The sequence below is a fragment of the Phyllostomus discolor genome, chromosome 7, assembly GCF_004126475.2.
Source record: "Phyllostomus discolor isolate MPI-MPIP mPhyDis1 chromosome 7, mPhyDis1.pri.v3, whole genome shotgun sequence".
NCBI classification, from domain to species: Eukaryota; Metazoa; Chordata; class Mammalia; order Chiroptera; family Phyllostomidae; genus Phyllostomus; species Phyllostomus discolor.
Window position 1 is genome coordinate 107316815 of NC_040909.2, and position 18534 is coordinate 107335348.

The 18534-nt window shown below is 44.4% G+C and overlaps 1 pseudogene; it reads left to right on the top strand.

Moving 5' to 3' along the window:
• The first annotated feature begins 16553 nt into the window (after positions 1 to 16553).
• Positions 16554 to 18085, top strand: LOC114514843 (annotated as a pseudogene).
• The last annotated feature ends 449 nt before the right edge of the window (positions 18086 to 18534 follow it).

The following is an 18534-nucleotide window of genomic DNA, read 5'->3' on the forward strand; positions in this document are numbered from 1 at the left end:
TTTGAAATACAGTGTTCAGTTTTGAATACACCTTAAAAACAATAAATTAAACTATTTTTGGATCAGGGTTACCAGAATGAAGAAGGGTCTGGGAGCCTGATGAGAAAAGTAAGGTACAGGGGAGGTGCAGGCTGGAGAGAAGGCAAGGAGGGTGCAGTGTCCTGTTCAGTCACTGGGGGCTGGGGGCAGTTGTGTGGTAGGATGCCTATATTTAATAATTACCAAATTTGGAGGGCATAACCAGGACCAGTGGGTAAAAATTATGAAGAGGAAGATTTTTCCAGACACCAGGAGATGAAGTTGCAGAGAAAAGCAAGTGTTGGGTAGTCATCAGGAGGCGAAGGACAGAGCCTGGACAGAAGGTGGTGAAGGCCTGGGCCACACGTGCTGTCTGGATGGTGAGGACTTGAAGGGTGAGTGGACCTGAGAAATGGCAGGAAGCACAGATGACATGTGACGTGTGTGTGTGACATGCAAGGGAGAACAGTGACTTGAGAATGACTGTCATTTTGCCTAAGAAGACTCCACTGATATTAGTGTGTGTCATAGGATCTTATGAATCATGAAATTGGTTTTTTAAATGTTAGACCTTAAAATTGTGTAACTGTGTCTGAGTAAGCAATTGAAATGGATTTTAAAGAAAATGTGACTGAGTCACAGAGCCGCTGAAGACAGCAACCTGAAGACAAACCACCCACCTGCTTAACCTTTCAAGGTAACAAGGTAAGTGCTCCCTGTCAATCCCCAGCACATTACCCTATTTCAGTTTCCTGAACTTTGTATTGTATGATGTCTATCTCTGTCCACATGAATATAAGCCTCTTAAAAGCAAGGACATGTGGCCTTACTCTCTGCTACATGCCCCAGCTCCTAGGATATAGCTGGTCACAAGAAGATGCTCCATCAATAATTGGGGCTGAATGGAGGTTTGAGGCAGAGCGTATTTGGTGATGGTGTACTCAGTGAGTATGAAGAGGAACTGCGGAAACACATGCCAGAATATTTCAGCCATTCGCAGAAACTGCGCTAAGCATTTCAGATGTTTGTCTCCTTGCATCTGACACTCTCCTAATACCCTTGTGGTAATGGCTAAGTCTCGCCAAGAAGCCCAGCTGAGGGTACACCTGGTAAAATACAGGTCCCCTTTGTCTCACTTCCTGCTGCAGCTGCTGCTGCAAGTGCACTTCTCTTTCCTACCTGGGGCTTCTCTGATGCCAGTGTGTGAGATGCCACAGAAAGTGCTGGGCTCTCCTGAGGGTGTGATTCAGAAACAGCACTACAGGGCCACTTTCGATCACAGGGGGTGGGAGTCAATGGGCAAGTTCTTCTTCCCTTTGGTCATCAGTGTGGCAGCCCTGAGACATGAATTGGAGGCTCCTCAGAAAGTTCAGGCAAAATCAAGCAGCTGTCACCTGTAGCAGGAGCCAACTTGATAATGCCTTATGTTGGATTTCCCTCTTCCCTGGTTGCTAGTTCCACTTTACCATTCTTCACTCCTCTCTGGGATCAGTTCAGTTTTCAAGTAAACTAGCTGGATTGTATATATGCTGGTCTCAGGCTCTGTCTTCCAGGCAACACAACCTAAGACAATAATCTAATTTTCATGACCTTGAACATAGAAGTGCTTTCCTGTCCTTTGAAAACCTCCTGTTTATAGCCACAGGATTCTGGCAACAAGAAGTACCCATTAAAATCCTCCCACACCCTATGACTCTCTGGTCTCTTGGAAGTTGCTGTGGCAAATTGGATGAGTATGTGGCCCTCACATAAAGGCAGCATCCCAGGGGCCTCACCAACTACCAGCTAACGGGTAATGGCTAAGCCTCCCTGAGAAGCCCAGCTGAGGGCAGAAGCCATCAACAGATGTTAAGGGAGAGTGCAAGTCTGGGGGTGGCACCAAACATTAGACATCCATCCTGAGTTGGCTAAGAAAGAATTCAGAGCCAAGACTCAAACACAAGTGAAAGTTTATTTAGAAAGTCACAAAGGGGGAGGAAGTGAGCCTTAGGAAAAGTGCGCCAGCTAAATGCGTGGACTCAGGTTACAAGTTACAGAGGCAAAAGAAGAGCCCTTCGAGTTTAGAAGAAAGAAAGACAAAGAAAAAGCACCTGAGGGGAGTAAGGGGAGAAGGCACAGGCATACTCCAGAGAGAGAGAGAGCACACACTGGGTCTTTCACCTTGAGGGTTTTTGTTTGGAGGTCTCGAGGGAGGATCTCAACAGAATATTCATCAGCTTTCCAGGTGTGTCCTTTCAGGGTCTTTGTCTTTACTGACTGGTTGGCACAAGGGCAGGGGGTCATTAGTCCTCACAGCTGGTCCTAATGTCAGCCATGGCTTCGCTCTGTCTGGTTTTGCTGCTTTTCTGGGCCTGGAGCTAAAACACAACTGAGGCCTAGGTATTATCTGTAGTTTGACCGAAACTCTGTTTCTGGCCATTCTGTTCTTAGGATTGTTTGATGATGAACAGAACTCATTGTCCTGAGGGCTTAATGCTTAAGGCAGTGGGTGTGCAAGGGCTGATATGGGAGCCCTGTGAAGCTTTTCTCTGCCTCCCTCGTTCCTCCTCTAGTGACCTGCTAAGGGTGGAATGGTCAAGGGAGGCTCCAAACAGCATGAACAGCAATATGAAAGGCCAGGAGGTCTAAACTGCGTGACCAGCGATGTGCTGGGGGAGGAAAGATCCTCCCAGTTTTGCCTGTTGCTCAGTTGCCTTCTGGATGTGGCCTGTTGTTTCTTTTCTGCTCATATCTGCCCTAACTGCCTACTATAGCAACACATAATTAATTATATGTATGTGAAACATTTGAACATTTGGGTTGTTTCCACCTTTTGGCTACTGTGAACAGTGCTGCTATGACCGTTCATGTACAAGCATGCATTGAGCTCCGGTGTTCAATCCCTTGTGTGTGTGTTCCTAGGGGCAGAACTGCTGTCCATCCACTGTTAGGTGGATGCTCCTGTTGGAGCCCCAGCGTCTCTGTCTGCCAGTTGGCTTCCAGAGGAAATCAATAACCACTTTAAAGATCTGTGAAAGGATGTAAAACGATCACCTGCCTTCCACTTGACCAAAGCGAAAGAAGCTGACTTCTGGGAAGCACAAGGAAGCTGAACTAAGTGATTCCTTTGCCTCCTGTTCTTCACAACCAGAATCTCGGCCATATGGTGAGCTCACGCAGATGGGCTGGATGAACTTGGAAGTGGGTGAGCCCCTGTATGTGTGTAAGTATGAGCACAAATGCTGGATTTAGGTGCATCTCTGCAACCGCTTCAAAGGGGCTAGCCAGCAGTGTCTTGGTACCCTTTTTGTGTGTGTGTTCTCTTGTTGGAAGTCTTCCAGCTGGGTGACCTGTTATACATATGGTTGCCATGTAGGCATTATCTAGAATAAATTTTGGAAAATAGAAAAACAGAAGGAAAAATAGAAAGGATTTGATACTACCCAAGCTTAAGGTCCAGTCTCTGAATAAAACATCCTACCAGTTCTGTGACGGTCTGGGTTGCGGTAGAAGGTTTTCTGTTTTCCACTGTGTAAATGCCCCGTGTACTAAATTCGGCAACATCTCATTGTGGTAGTTTTAAGACATTAAGTCATCCTTGGCTTCGGTTAGTACTAATTCTAAGAAACAGATGCTGTTTTAAACAACAAATGTCCCAGAGTTCTCTTTTGGCAAACAGTACTATTTTGGAAAAGTTAAGCATGTGCCTGCATATGTATGTTAGTGGGAGAAGAATCTGTGGTCAAGACTGAGACAAGAAATCCTAAACCAAAGTGGTGAGCATAGGGACATAGGATGCATTAAAAATAGTTGTGGGCAGTCGGGAGTCCTTCCCTCACACCTTGACCTTTTATTCAAGAGCTGTTACTTCTGATGTGTGCAAAAGGTGCCCAAGTGCCTCTGCAAGAGTGAGGCTCCCTGCTCTCTCAGCTGTGCTGTCCCAGCTGCTGGGAACCCTCAAAGCTCCCCACCCCCATTCTCCCTCTGACTCAGATTTTCCACTGTGGAGGTCACTGACAATGGAGCAATTAAACAGAGGGGGAATCGCTGAGGTATTTAAGTTCTGTCCATAAATCTTGGTGAGAACCCTGCACGGGCCCTACTTTAATTATTTTCTTTCAGAATCCCAAGGTCAACAGGAAAATCCCTTAGGGAGCCAGCTTGCTATTTTGATTTTTAACTCTCCCCTTCATTGGTCTAACAAAGTGTTTTAGCTGGTGGTGGTTTTCATAAGAAAGCTGAATTTGCATCTTGGGATTTCATGCATAATTTAGTAATATATGCAGAAGGAAAAGTGCAAGGAGGCATCTAGTACGTTGGTACCCAGACTTAGGGAAAAAAAATGAGCAAACGATCCAAGGAAAACTTCAAGCTTTCAATTCTGTGGTTCCAAACAAAGCTTCCCTTCCAATCTCATCTCCACAAAAAGGTACCTAAGACTCGGCAGAGCACCTTCACATTGCCTGCTGTCGTGTCCTCCCGAACATTATGACTGGTGCTGTAACCCCATTTCACAGATGAAAGAACTGAGGGTCAGGAGGAGATAGAGCATGGTGATCAGCAGTGTGGATTCAGAAGGAAACAGAACTAGCACTGCCTCTCGGCTCCCTCTCCATCAAGTGAATTACCTCTCTTTGGTTAGTTTCCTCATCTTTAAAACGGACCCAGTGAAACTGAGTAACTAGGTCTTCTGGTTGCCAAGAGGAATAAATGAGTTTATATGTGAATTTAACTTAGCAAGGAGCAGTCAGACAGGGCCCTTCCATTCCCTCGGCCACGATAGGCTTTAAATCCTCTGGCTTCTGTTCTTGTAACAGGCTCCCATCTGCTAGTGCCCATTAAAGTGAGGCTACAAAATCGGGTTCAGCCAGCCATCCACAATATAGGCCATTTCACTGGAAAATTTTTATAAAACTTAGTTTTCTCTTTGCTGAAATGGTGATAAGAATGGTTTCAATCTCACAGGGCTGTCAAGAGGATAAAGTGAGGTAATAAGCCCTGCGCCTACTAATAAATAAATATGAGAGGGGCCCCCCAAAACTGGAATTTATTTATAAAAAATTGTGTATTTATTCTTACATGTTTAAACTTCACTAACCTTCAAAGTACTCTCCATTTAATGCAAAACACCTACTGAGACTTTTCTTCCACTGCTCAAAAGTTTTTGAACTTGTCGTTTGCCATTCAGTGGCCCTGCCATTTTTTGTTTCACCTCTTCCACTTTGGCAAAATGTTTCCCTTTGAGGACTTTTTTCATCCAGGAAAACAAAAAAAAGTCACTCAGGGTGAGATTGAGTGGATAGGGAAAGTGGGGCACAGGGGAGTCATGCAGTTTGGGGACGCATAGAACCCCGTGGGGGAAGTCTGCACTGTGAGGGGCCCACCCTCCAGAAGGTAATTCTGGTTTTAGGAGGGCCCTCTCATATACTATTTACTGTTTATTATTATTTTTACTAACACTTAACCTTTAAAACCTATACTAATTTGCTTTCTGTTCTACATTTCTCAAGGAAAGGAAAAAATCATCTGTTCCTACTTTTCATAAGAAGAATTTACAATATTATTCTTCCATCATATCCATTTATTGTCCATTTGCAGACTCTACCATTGACTTAGCTGTGCCATGCATATTGCAATCCATGCCCTAGAGGGTAAAGCACTCACTCCGGAACAGCATCTCCAAGGCCGCACTACTTACTTCATGATCTTGAGCAAGTCAGTTGACCTTCATGTGCCTCAGTTTCTTCATCTGTTTAGCAAGAGGATTGAACTAAAGCCTATTTTTAGCACTAAGATAACATGTTAAAAATCTCACTGTGTGTACAGATATAGATGAGCACTATCTCTCAATTATAAGTATTTTTATTATTTAAAGCCACTTTGTAACTAGCTCAGTTAAACCTTTAGTTTCATTTCCCCATGAGCTAATGCACAGAATTCTGCAGGAGGTGAACAGCAGAGACAGACTTAGGAAGCACGGCCCTCGGTCGCCAGCCTCTGGTGGAGCCCACACAGCATTCTTGCTTGACCATCCAAACATAATCTTCTACTGAAGAGCTCACCGTGTCTGTGGGAACGCTAGGAGGGGGTGGTGTGAGGTGTAACTCTGCCTTTCCCAGTTCTCAGGGATGCCCTTGTCATTCCTTTATCCGAAGGGCTCTGTGTTAAAACATAAATAAATAAATAAATAAATAAATAAAACCAAAGAGCTCTACATTAATTTGTTTCATATGTTTTTTCAAAAATACCTTGAATTTTCTCAAAAAACATATCCAATAATTCTCAAAGATATATCTCTCAAACACATGTTTATGAGGGTGAAAAACTTGTTAAATTCTGTCTGGTTCATAGCAGTATTTCATTTAATACCTTCAATACCGTTAAAGTGCTTTCATTTGGAAGCTACACTTCCCCCAGGTAACTGAGGGGCCGGCTTTCCCTTACTACCTCGTGCTTAGGTTTTTAAAAGCCTGCTGACGCTCTCATCTTTATGTTACTAGCAAAGCCTTAACAACTTGACCGAAGACTTCTAAGATCTAATGGAGTTTTAAGTAAAAAACAGAATTGTGGCTAGGGAAACCAACTAATTCGTCAGTATCCACCTTCTCCAAAGAGGAATTTTTAGCCTAAACTTCTGGCATTTGAGTGAATTCATGACGGATGGGGATCGGAGAGATGTTGCCCACACCCTGGTTGGTCACGTGAGTGTAACGCTGCTTTGCTGCCGGGGCTCGGGGGGATTTCTGCTAAACACCCTTGCTTCTCTGTGGCTATTCCAAACTTTCACAAAAACACCCTATACCCACCCCCCGACACACAGATATGTCTGCTGAGATGACTGTGTGCGGGGAAAATGGTAAGATACAGTACCATTCTTGGTTGGAGGTTAGAAAGAACTAAGAAAAGAAGGGAGGTTGGACTTTAAATAAAAGCATTTTGTTGTGATGATATAAAAATGCAGGTTCCTGGGCCCCTGCCTCAGGGACTCTGATTCAAGAGGCCTAGGGTGGAACCTGAGTGTCCATGTTTAAAAAGTCTCCAGCTGATGCTATGCTGATGCCACTGGTTTGAAGGCCTCTGTCTGAAAAGCACTGCCTTATGTGAGTTCTGCAGAACTGGCTTGACAGAAGATGACCTGATCTATGAGCATCTTCCTGGTGGCCGCCCAGGCCATGCCAGGGGGGTATAAGATTGGGGAATGAACAGGTATCATTAGCATCATCTTCATCATCATCAGTGATTTCGGCTCTGGCATTGATTCCCCTCCACGGTGGGCTGGCACCAGTGGTCCTTGTTGGCTCACAATACCTGCGAGTGTCTCCTTTCACCTGTGATTCCAGGGTAACAGTGCCTTCCTCGTGGGCTGCTGTGAGGAGTAAATGAAATAATGTACATCAAGAGCCTTTGCAGGGTGTTCACCAATAGTGAATTCCAACCCTCTATCTGTTACACTTTTTAACTCAAAAAAGAGCATTATTTTATTTTTTAATCGGTTTTAGAGAGAGAAGAACAGGAGAGAAAAAAAGAGAGATAAAGAGAAACATTGATTTGTTGTTCCACTTATTTATACATTCATTGGTTGATTCTTGTACGTGCCCTGACCGGGGATTGAACTTGCAACTGTTGGGTATCGGGATGATATTCAAACCAACATAGCTACCCGGCCAGAGCCAATGAACATTACTTTAAAGATTGTTTTTTAAACTCAGACATAATAAAAGTTAAGTCTTTCTATCACCTTAATTTCTCTAGTTCTGCTTCTCGGGCCGTCAACAGGAAGCCATTAAGCATTTAAGACCCCATATGTCCATGTATACGTGCCTGCAGACAGCTAGATAGACAGATCAATTCTCTTCTTCATGCCAATCAAAGTTATGAACACTGTTCTCTACCTTATTTTCTTCTCACAACAGCATATCTTAGAGATCACTTCATATTAGCACCTTTTTTAAAAAATGGTTGCCTGACATTCCATGGTATGGGGAGACCATAATTCATATACGTAGCCTGTTAGCAGTGGACAGTATTTTGTCACGGTAACTGTGCTGCAATATACCTCCTGACACACGTGTCCTGCCTGCCCGGTGAAAGCAAGACATGATAGATCTTTGCCCCCGAAGTTCCTAACACAGAACTCACAGAACCAGCTGGAGGGAAATGCTCAATGATTACTGCACCTACCAGTGAGCGATGTTCCAGACTCGGCCGCTTCCTGAGGGGAGTTCCTCGCTCCAGAGCTCTTCCCGGGACAGGCTGCCAGGTTGCTGAGTGCCTCGTCCTTGGAATATGCAAATACCAGAAAACCAATAATGTGACCTTTTCTTTGACTCCAGATGTGATGGGACATAGATTTGGATCTCCTGCCAGATCTGAGATACCTTTCCATTCTGTGCCTGAAAAATATCAACTGACTCCGGCTATTTTCTTTACTTATGGGATGGCTGGAGGGAGCTTCACTTGGCTTGCCTTCAATGGCTATCATTAGGGGACTGAAGAAAAGGCCCTGGGATGCCTGCAGGGCACTGAGCCAGGAGATAGAACACAAATGCTCATCTCAGGAGACCAGGCTGAAAATCGGAAATAGTGTGAAAGGTACAGAGACCTGAGGGTTTCCTGGGGCCAGTTCCCTGGGACCTAGGAGGGAGCTGGAGGGGACATGCAGGTATTAGGTTAGCACAAGCTCCATTTCCAGACCCTGTAAGGAGGAAGAATTCCCTACAGGAGGGGAGAAGGTGGTCAGGGTTTATCTGTCTGGTGAGAATTCTTAGTTCGGAGCATGGCTTGCTCTCCTCAGGAGACTAGGAGCTCCCTGTTGGAAGGGGCCGTGCCCTACCTAACTCTTCCTTTATCCCAGTCATAAAGCAGGTGCTCGTCAAATGTTTGTGGGATGAATTTGGCCTTGTCCTGACTATACTCTGCTCAGGCCTCATTTGTGAGGTGCACAGTACAGAAGTCTTGTGGGCAATTTGATTTCTCAAAGTTTCAAATGGACTTAACATAGTAAGCTACCTATCAGGTGCTGTGTATGATCTGAGGGAAGAGATGAAATCAGCACAGTCTCCGGCCTCGATAAAACAGGAAGGGTGATGAGTGCGATGGAAGAGGATTGCTCGGGCAGATACAGGACACAGGAGGGGTCTAGAGCTTTGGAACAGAGTAGGACCTGTGGAGAGGAAACATATGTGGAGCCACGTTGAAGCAGAGGTGAAGCAGCCATTCCGGAGGGACTTCTCGCATGTCTCGCTCCTTGAACCTGTGGAGTGTTTGAACTGGGCAGAGTGACCTTTGGACTGGGCCAAAGCAACATTGTCTTACAAACAACTGTTTGTAAAACTAACAGGAAAGCAGACATTCTGACCACATAGACTATTGATTACGGACACTCTTTCTGAAGATAGATCAGTAATCAGCCATGGGTATCTAAAAAAAAAAAACAACAACTCAGCTTGTTAGCACCAATAGAAATCTCTCTCTTCTGTTGATGTAATAATCTCCCTTTCTTTTCCCATGAAAACCCCTTGCCTCACCCTGTAATTGGGACACAGTTTGGGTTTCTGCCTCAATCTGTGCCCCTGAATTACAATTCTGTGACCTCAGATAAACTCTGGTTGCCTCTCACGTGGGCTTTCTATTTTTAGGTTAATAGATCTGAGACACTTCCTTTAGGCAGTGACATCTAAGCTGAGCCTTGAAGCCTAAGTGGTAGTTGGTTGAGGAATGGGTTTGGGTCAGGTGGCCGCAAGCATCCCAGGCTGCGGTAACAGCGCTCCATGCCACACGTGGGGCACTGGGAGCCGCAGGAGATGGCTTCAGTGAGCGGAACAGAAGGCTGCGGAGAGAAGAGGGGGGGACTGGGCAGGCCACAAAGGGCCTGTGTATGGCCAGAGGAACACTGACCTCAATCTGAGAGCCATGGAGACCTGACGGGGTTGACGCAGAGAGGGACAGCGCTTTGCTGGGCTCCGGGAATGCAGCAATGCAACACAGTCCTTACCTTCACGGGACTCATGTTCTACTGGAGAGTGAGCGAGAAGAGGCTGGCGGAAGTGACTCCAGGTTTTCCAGCTGGGTGACAGGGCAGCTAGTGGTGGCCTTTGTTGTTGGTGGAGTCTGAAAGAGAAAGAGCAGGTTTTGAAATGTATTTTGTAAGTATGGCATTTTACCACAGGGAATGCATCCTAAACTACTCTGCAGGGACCTGCTGAGACTGACTGCTACATTTCTCTCAGTATTCCTTTTCTCTTTCTCTCAAAATAATAGAACCTTTCTTTTCACCAGGGCACATGGCTACCCAGAAAAAAATACCACTCTACATTTCTTAGCTTTCCCCAAAGCTAGATGTGGCTACATGACTAGGTTCCAGCCAAACATGAATAAGTGAAAGCAACGTGAACTTGTGGATTTGGTCCCCACAGCTGGAACGAGGCCATGGAACTGCAGCGGCCACCTGCAACCCGAGAGCACGGCACATATTGGGGGTGCCAGAGCGAGACGGAAGCTGAGTCCCTGCATCTTCACAAAGGACAATTGCCCTCCTAGCCTGGGTTTTTACATAAAAGAGAAATAAACTTCCATTCTGCTTAAGCCATTTTGTTGAATTTGGGTTTCTTTTATATCGGCTCCACCCAGAATCTTAATATCAGATCTGACTTAAGCAAAGTTGTGAAATAGGCGAGTTGTGAGTTGCTTTTCCTCTCTCTCTGCCCTCTTCAGTGTGACCTGCTCCACAGGTGTGCGCAGTCTTCACACTCGCCCCCAGCTCCCCATGGCTTAGCCAGCACCTTCCTGCTTGCCCCTCTTGCGCCTCTTGCCCCTCTTGCCCCGTCTCCCTCACCCACCGCCTGTCCAAACTTACCTGTCATGTGTCTTTCATTTAGTTACAAGGAACTTTCTTCCTCCCAACTTCTTGGGACAGGAATAGCTCTTTAATCTGAAAATACAAAGTGCCAATAGCTGATTATAGCTTCATATATTACCTAAATTGGCGTGGCAGATCACACGGACATGGGTTTGAATTTGAGCTCTGCTACTTCCCAGGTGGATGAGCAAGAGGCCTTGGCGACCTCAGCTTCCTCAATTGTAAAACAGTGGTAATATCAACACCAACTTCATAGAATTGTTGTAAGGATAAAATACAGCATTTGGCATAGTTTCTGGAAGAGAAGGAGGGTCAAATTAGTTGCGATTCTTCCACAATGTGTATTCTCTTTCCAGATTCAAGCCACACAAGTGAGGCGGTCACTGGTCCTGCTTTTAGAGACTTCTGGGGGTAGGACCCCACAGCCCTGCTTAGTGGGCTTGCTTAATCGTCTGGCCTGGCCGCTTGGCAATCTCCCCTCACGCCTGCCAAGCCCTCTCTCAGTGCCTCTTAAGCTTTGTTAACCATGTACGGCGGACATGCTGTCAGCTTCCTCCTGCAGATCTTTGACCTCTTCCTCTCCAGGTTAAAAATGTTTGAGTTCCCACCATTGATTTCCAGGATAATTTAATAATTTTATTATTCTTTTTATTAGAGTGAGATTCTGATGGTATTCATCTAAGGAATACCCAGTTTGTAAATTTAAAAAAAAAGCAAAATACAACTTTCCCCTAAGCTGGGCCTGTATCTGAAACTCCAGGCCAGTGATCCTCACAATGTACCCCCTGGACCAGCCACATAGGCAGCACCTGGGAATGTGGTAGGAATGCAGATTCTTAGGTCTCACCCCAGATCTGCTGAATCAGACCCTCTGGTTAGGGCCCTGAAGCCTGCATTTTAACAAGCCCTTGCAGGGATTCTGATGCTCATTGACATTGGAGAACCACTGCTCTGTGCAAAATGACCGTGAAAAGATTGAGACCTTAGGCAGGAAGGGGAGTCCTCAGTTTGTTTCCTCCTGAGTCCAGATCCAAATCTTGGGGTTTCATCACCCTCTAGTTGGCAGCAGAGGAGAGAAACCCCCCAACATAGCCCCTATAGGAGAGAAAGGGAGAGAGATTGCTAGGCTGCCTCCTCGGCTGGCTAAGACCTCAGCTCTCCGCTGAGAAAGGCAAATGGGCAGGTCTGCCCTCCATCAGTTTAATGCTTCAGTAACACAGAGAAACTCCTACCACCCTCATTCCAGGAGAGCACAGCCCAGGCAGTGTCCCAGAATCGGAATGACCAGGTTAGCAACTCCCAGGGAGTGAAGAAAGACCAGAGGGAGCGGAAAGGAAAGACGAGGAAAAACTTTCGTTCCACCCCAGGGAACCACAGCTCTGCTGGGTTCTCCCCCTCTCTGTTACTGTGGGAAATAAATTCCTTCTGTTGTTTGCAATTAATTTATTTATTTTTGGTACGGTGAACTAAAGTACCCTAAATTGTAGGGGTTTATGATACACATTGGGAATTATTAAGCAATAGATATAAAATTTTCCCATATCAAAAGCTTGGGCATATTTCCAGGAGCAGAACTTTCCATAACAAAACTCCATCTGTTTTCCAATTACTCCAGAGGTCAAAGGAAGGCGGTGTGAAAGGCAGTTCGCAGGCGCCAGCAAAGGCTCCAAATGGATCCCACAGGTCAGGGCTGGGCACTCACCCAGGCTTCCGCCAGATGGTGTTGGCCAGTGTGGGTCTGCGAGCGGTCGGGCAAGCAGCTTTCTAATAAAAGGCACTAGTAATAACACTGTATTATGGGCTTTTTGTTTTATTCTTTATTGCAGTATGAAGCTAGAAATTCGACTTTTTGCCCAGCTCCCTGCTTGCTTGCTTTTTTGCTTGCTTTCTTTCCAAATCAATAAATTTTCAACTATTAATTCTGAATAGTTGGTATCTTAAGTCTCTGTGCCTTGGATTTCAGCAAAGAAAAGTATTTTAAGTATATCAGGAGAAAAGTCACAAATGTTATATTAAAAGGCTTATGAATGTTATTATTGTTCTGCTTTTCTTTGCAAAATTATGCCTTTTGAAATTCAGTTCCCATTAGTCACAGACCATACGTGGCAGGTCACTGGTTCCCACAGGGCTGTCGGCTGGGCGCTCAGTGTATTCATTTCCCCTACTTTGTTGCAGGACATGCTCATTCCGACACACAGCCTCTCAAACTCTGCAGCAGCCTCGGAGTTGCAGAACAGATACATTATGAGGGACCTTTGTGTAAATCTCCCTTCTAAGTGGTACCCCATCCCTGCTTGATTTTATATCTGCTCATTTGTGACGAGTCTGTGAAGGGGACACAGAGAGTGTGAGGGAGGTTAAAACTGATAGGCACTCTGTTTCCGAAAATGATTCAAAAGCACGAATTTCCAAACCCACCTGCTACTGAAGTGAAGCAATCCTTTCCCAGCGACTGAGCCGCCTGGCGGGCTAGACCAGCCCTGGGACAAAGACCAGTGAGCAGGAGGTCACAGCAAACAGAAGCCCTGTGTGTGAAGTCAGGCAGTTTGTGTGCAGAACTTCATGTCAGGCTCTGCAGAACAGGCCCACATAAAGCTGCACCGTCCCTGCCATCGGAAATTGAAACTAGGTCTGCAAGCTGAGCTCATAAAATGCCCTGCCTAGGACGGGCCACAGACTGACGGATGGCTGCACGTCTGACGGGGTCTCACACATTCCGGGAGGGGAGTATTTCCCCCAACATGGAGAGGAGGCCTGACCAGGGTGGGTACATACTCCTAATGCCCTCTTTCTTGATTTTTTCGGAGTTCTGTTGGTGTTTGGGCTGACGGTCTCCTCTCAGGACCCACAACTCAGGTAAGGGTCGCTGCCTCCGCCTCACATTGAACTGAGAGGTCATCAAGTCCACACTCAGCATCTTACAAACGATGAAACAAGCCCAGAGAGGAAGGGGATCTGCCCGCAGAGTGAAGGCCGCTTTATTTTAGACTCCTCCCCTGCCGCCATTCCTCCCGCAGTAGACATCCAGGCGACGTGTGTCCTTCCCAAATGGTTTTCTCTGAAAGTTGCCCCTACTGAGGCACGTGATCAGAGGCAGGACAGAAATTCTGAGCTCGCCGCTCGGTGGCCTGGTGGGAATCCACACATTTTTCAGGCATTTCTGTCAGTAAAGCTATGAGACCCCAACAAGCCAAGAAGGTATTCTGAGGTCATTTTTAATAGTTTCCAGAAACAAGGAATGATCTTTTAAGCAACAGAGTAGGCATTCAAAGTCCTGGTGGTTCAGCCCCACCCTCGTCTAGGATCTAGGGATACTGGATTCAGCAGGCCTTAGCCTCAAGGGCTAAGAGTCCTGTGGGAGGCAGGAGAGAAGAACCGGACAACCTCAGGCTGCAAGAGAGCCTCTGACCACCAGAGATGGGAGGAGCACTGGATGGGAGGGGCGCCTTTCCCATTCCCATGGGGTATCTGATAGGCAGCTTATGAACTTCTCTCAAAGGTGAAAAGCTAGAGGAACCACAGACTTTTCCTAAAGCTTCTGCAGATTGGTGTTTTGATTTCAGAAGTGTTGTTAATACTGAGGGTTCAGTATGGCATTACATACAGGAAAGAACCACTGTGGAGTATTTGTTGAGTAAACAAATCACTTCTCTGGAATTTCATTTTTTGCTAAAATGTTAATTGGGAATGAGCATTTTTAAACTAAAAACTAAATATATATAGGTATATATATGTGTGTGTATATATATGTATATATATATATAAAGTAAAAATTACAATCCTAATATTCAGGCATAACAAATATTAACTATTGGTGTGTTATACTTGAAGTCATACAATTTGACTTTATTTATTCAGCAATACAATGCAAACATTTTCAAGGTAATTAAAAATGCATCATGAACAACATTTTCGTGTCTATGTAACACCCTATAACTTATAGAGCCTTCCTTGGCCCCGTGCGCTTGGTTCCTTCTGAAACTTTGCTCTCATAAACAGCAGGAGCATAAGGCATTGAGGATGACGTGGCAGAATGCGGCAGCTCACTTTCAAATACGGCGAAATGTCATCAGCAGTTGAGTCCAGGTGGTCAGAATATGGGAACACACTATTTTCCTTTCACATTTGCTGTTTGAAATTTTTCATAATAAAACATTGGAAATAATACTGAAGTGAAGAACACTTTCATATATAATATTTTATCCATTTCTCTGACTTAATCATCTAATTTTGTGTTTATGATGAATTCCTAAAGTAGAGCCATTTGATTAAAAGATGTGAATATCTCCTAAGACCTTAATACACAATCTTGAATTGCTCTCTTGGATGGATGCACCAACAATGTATGAAATGCTTTATTCATTCCATCCAAGCCCTTATTGAATGACATGAATTTTTGTTAATATTTGTTATTTTGATAGGAAAAATAGTTTATCACTGAATTTCTTTGGTTATTAATAAGTTTGAACACTTTTTAAAATTTTCATTATCTCTTTGTTTCTTTATTGAATCATAACTTTGAACCATTTTTTCCATTGAAAACTTTGTGTTTATATGCTAAACATAATTTAACATTTAATTATAATGTGAACTAGCAGTCTTTGCCTCACCATCACCAGAGATGACCTTTTAAAAAAGAAGTGTTTAAAGGGACTTATTTAAGAAACAGAAGATGATCAAAACTATGAGCAGTAAAATGACAACAAACTTACAACTATCAACAACTGAACCTGAAAAAAACAAAAACAAACTAAGCAAACAACTAGAAAAGGAACAGAATCACAGATATAGAGATCACATGGAGGGTTATCAGTGGGGGGGGGGAAGAGGAGAAAATGGGGGAAAAGGTACAGGGAATAAGAAGCATGATTAGTAGGTACAAGATAGATAGGGGAAGATTAAGAATAGTATAGGAAATGGAGAAGCCAAAGAACTTATATTTATGACCCATGGACATGAACTAAGGTGGGGAAATGATGGTGGGGGGGTACAGGGTGGAGGGGAATAAAGGGGAGAAAAAAATGGAACAACTCTAATAGCATAATCAATAAAATATATTAAGAATAAAAACATAAAAACTAAAAAGATGTGTTTATTATTTTAGATAATTTTTTATTTTTTAGTTACAGTTGACATACAATATTATATTAGTTTCATGTACACAATCCAGTGATTAGACATTTATATCACCATAACTGATAAAGTGATCACTCTGATAAACCTAGCACCCATCTGATGCCATACAGTTACTGCAATATTATTGACTGTATTCCTTATGCTGTACTTCTCATCTCCATGACTATTCTGTAAATATCCATTTGTACTTCGTAATCCCTTTACCTTTTTCACCCAGCCCCCAACCCCTTCCCATCTAGCAACTGTCAAAATGCTTTTTGTATCTATGAGTCTGTTTCTGTTCTGCTTGTTGATTTATTTTGGTTTTTAAACTCCACGTGTAAATGAAATCACCTGGCATTTGTTTTTCTCAATCTGATTTATTTCACTCAGTATAATACCCTCTAGGTCCATTGATGTTGTTGCAGATGGCAAGACTTCATCCTTTTTTATGACTGAGTCATATTGTATTGTATGTATGTAATCTTTATCTATTCCTCTATTGATGAACACCTAGGTTGCTTCCATATCTTGGCTGTTGTAAGTAATGCTGCCATAAACATATGGATGTATATGTCTTTTCAATTTAGTATTTTGAGTCTCCTCAGATAAATACCCAGAAGTGGAGTTGCTGGGTCCCTCCTTATTTCTTATTATAGTCTTTGTTTTAAAATATTTTCTGTCTGGGGTAGCCAGCAGGTGCCTCTTGCCATGGAGACAGTCACTTCTTCAGACAGGTCCCCAGCTCTGGAAAACGAGCATCCTCAAGAGACCCCAGAATCCAACAGTAATGTGTATACTTCCCTCATGAGGTCCCATCGCTGCTGTGACCTGATCCCACAAGCTCCACATTGGTTGTATTTCATACTTCCCTGCAGGTGAAAAGGGCTTTCTTTGCTTTGGTGACTAATGGTGTATGAGCTATGTGGAATAGTGAGAAGCGAAGTTTTGTAGGCGTGCCTACCATCAACGAGTTCATCAATATTCTGCACCTTTATTATAAATTAGGCTCGGTACAGATCTGTGAGCTGGAAGCACGCAAGACAGAAATTTGGAGCTAGGTGTACCTACACGACTCCCTTAAACCACTTGCCTGCATTTCTCCTCCTGCCTGCTTATTTGATGCTGTCTCTTCATTAATTCGGAAAAAAAAAATCACAGGCTGCCAGTTATTGACCCAGACACACAACACCTTGTACATCTTCACTGTCAAGTTCATCGTCAACTTCCTCAAACTGTTTATCACTGAGTTCCCCAAAGCCAGAGTTCATGTCTAAGTCTCTAGAAGAGCTACAGATTGGCACCTATGCCAACACCGGTCTGCACTACTACCCCTGTCTATGTGACTTTGGGCATCTTTGTGCAGTACCAAGTCTCAGCTGTGCCTGTGGTGTATGAAAAAGGGACATCTGTGGCAGACATCTACTCTGAGCTTGATGTTAACCAATCTGGCAGAAGAAAAAACCTACAACCTAGATGTGTCTGTGACCAAAGCTCTGCAACGCTGATCACATCGCTCTGAGGGTGTCCCCAAGTGCTGCCCACATGAAACTCTGGAGACCATATTCAACAGGCTGGTGGAAGCAGAGGTTCACCGACTTGTCGTGGTGGATGAGAATGAAGTGGTCAAGAGAACTGTATCACTGTCGGACATCCTGCAGGCCCCGGTGCTCCGAGGCAGAGAAAAGCCCTGAGCTAGGGGAAGGGGTCAGGTGGCACCAGGGGTTATGCCTGCTCACTGCCTGCACAAAGCTCTGGGAATCAAAGAAACCTGGAGAGAGCTTGACTCTGTTCCCTGCTCAAGAGCCCCTAACCTTCTACCTAGAAGCTGGGGAAGGTGTGGAGGAAGGAAGAATGGTCCTATTTTAGCTGTCCTATTCTCATACATACACTTGAGGAAAATTTTCAGCCTAGCCCATCCTAGCCTTGGTCCTCTTAGACATACCCCCATTCTGGGTGAACTATGGGCTCTATGCCCTCTGGGCAAATTCTGACCACTAAGCAACCCCAGACCTGACCCAACCTTTGACTCTATTTCTGTCCCTGACTCCCTCCACCCTAAGATAATAAGCACAACTCTTTATAAAAATATTTTTATTCATCCTGTTTCCTGCTTATGGAGGAGGCTGAGTCCATTTACTGACATTTCTTCCTATAAGGGGAGTGGGGAGGACCATGTGGAGGAAGGGCTTTGGGCTCCTGTGCTGTATTCACGTGAAGGGAGGTGGGGTTAGGCGGAGAAGGACCCTGGGGTGGTTAGCTGGGATTATTGCTTTTCGTGGCAAACCTAACTAAAATGGCAGAAACCTCGTCATGGTAAAAAAATAAAATGAAATGAAGCATTTTTTGTCTGATATAAATATTGCTACCCTAGCATTTTTTCATTTCCATTTTCATGAAATATATTTTCCCATCCCTTTATTTTCAGTCTGTGTGTGTGTCTTTAAATCTGAAGTGAGTCTCTTGTAGCAGCAGATGTGGGCAGCAGAGGACAAGATATGTCTGGTTTTGTTATCCAGTCACCTTGTCTTTTGATTGGAGCATTTACTCCATTTGCATTTGAA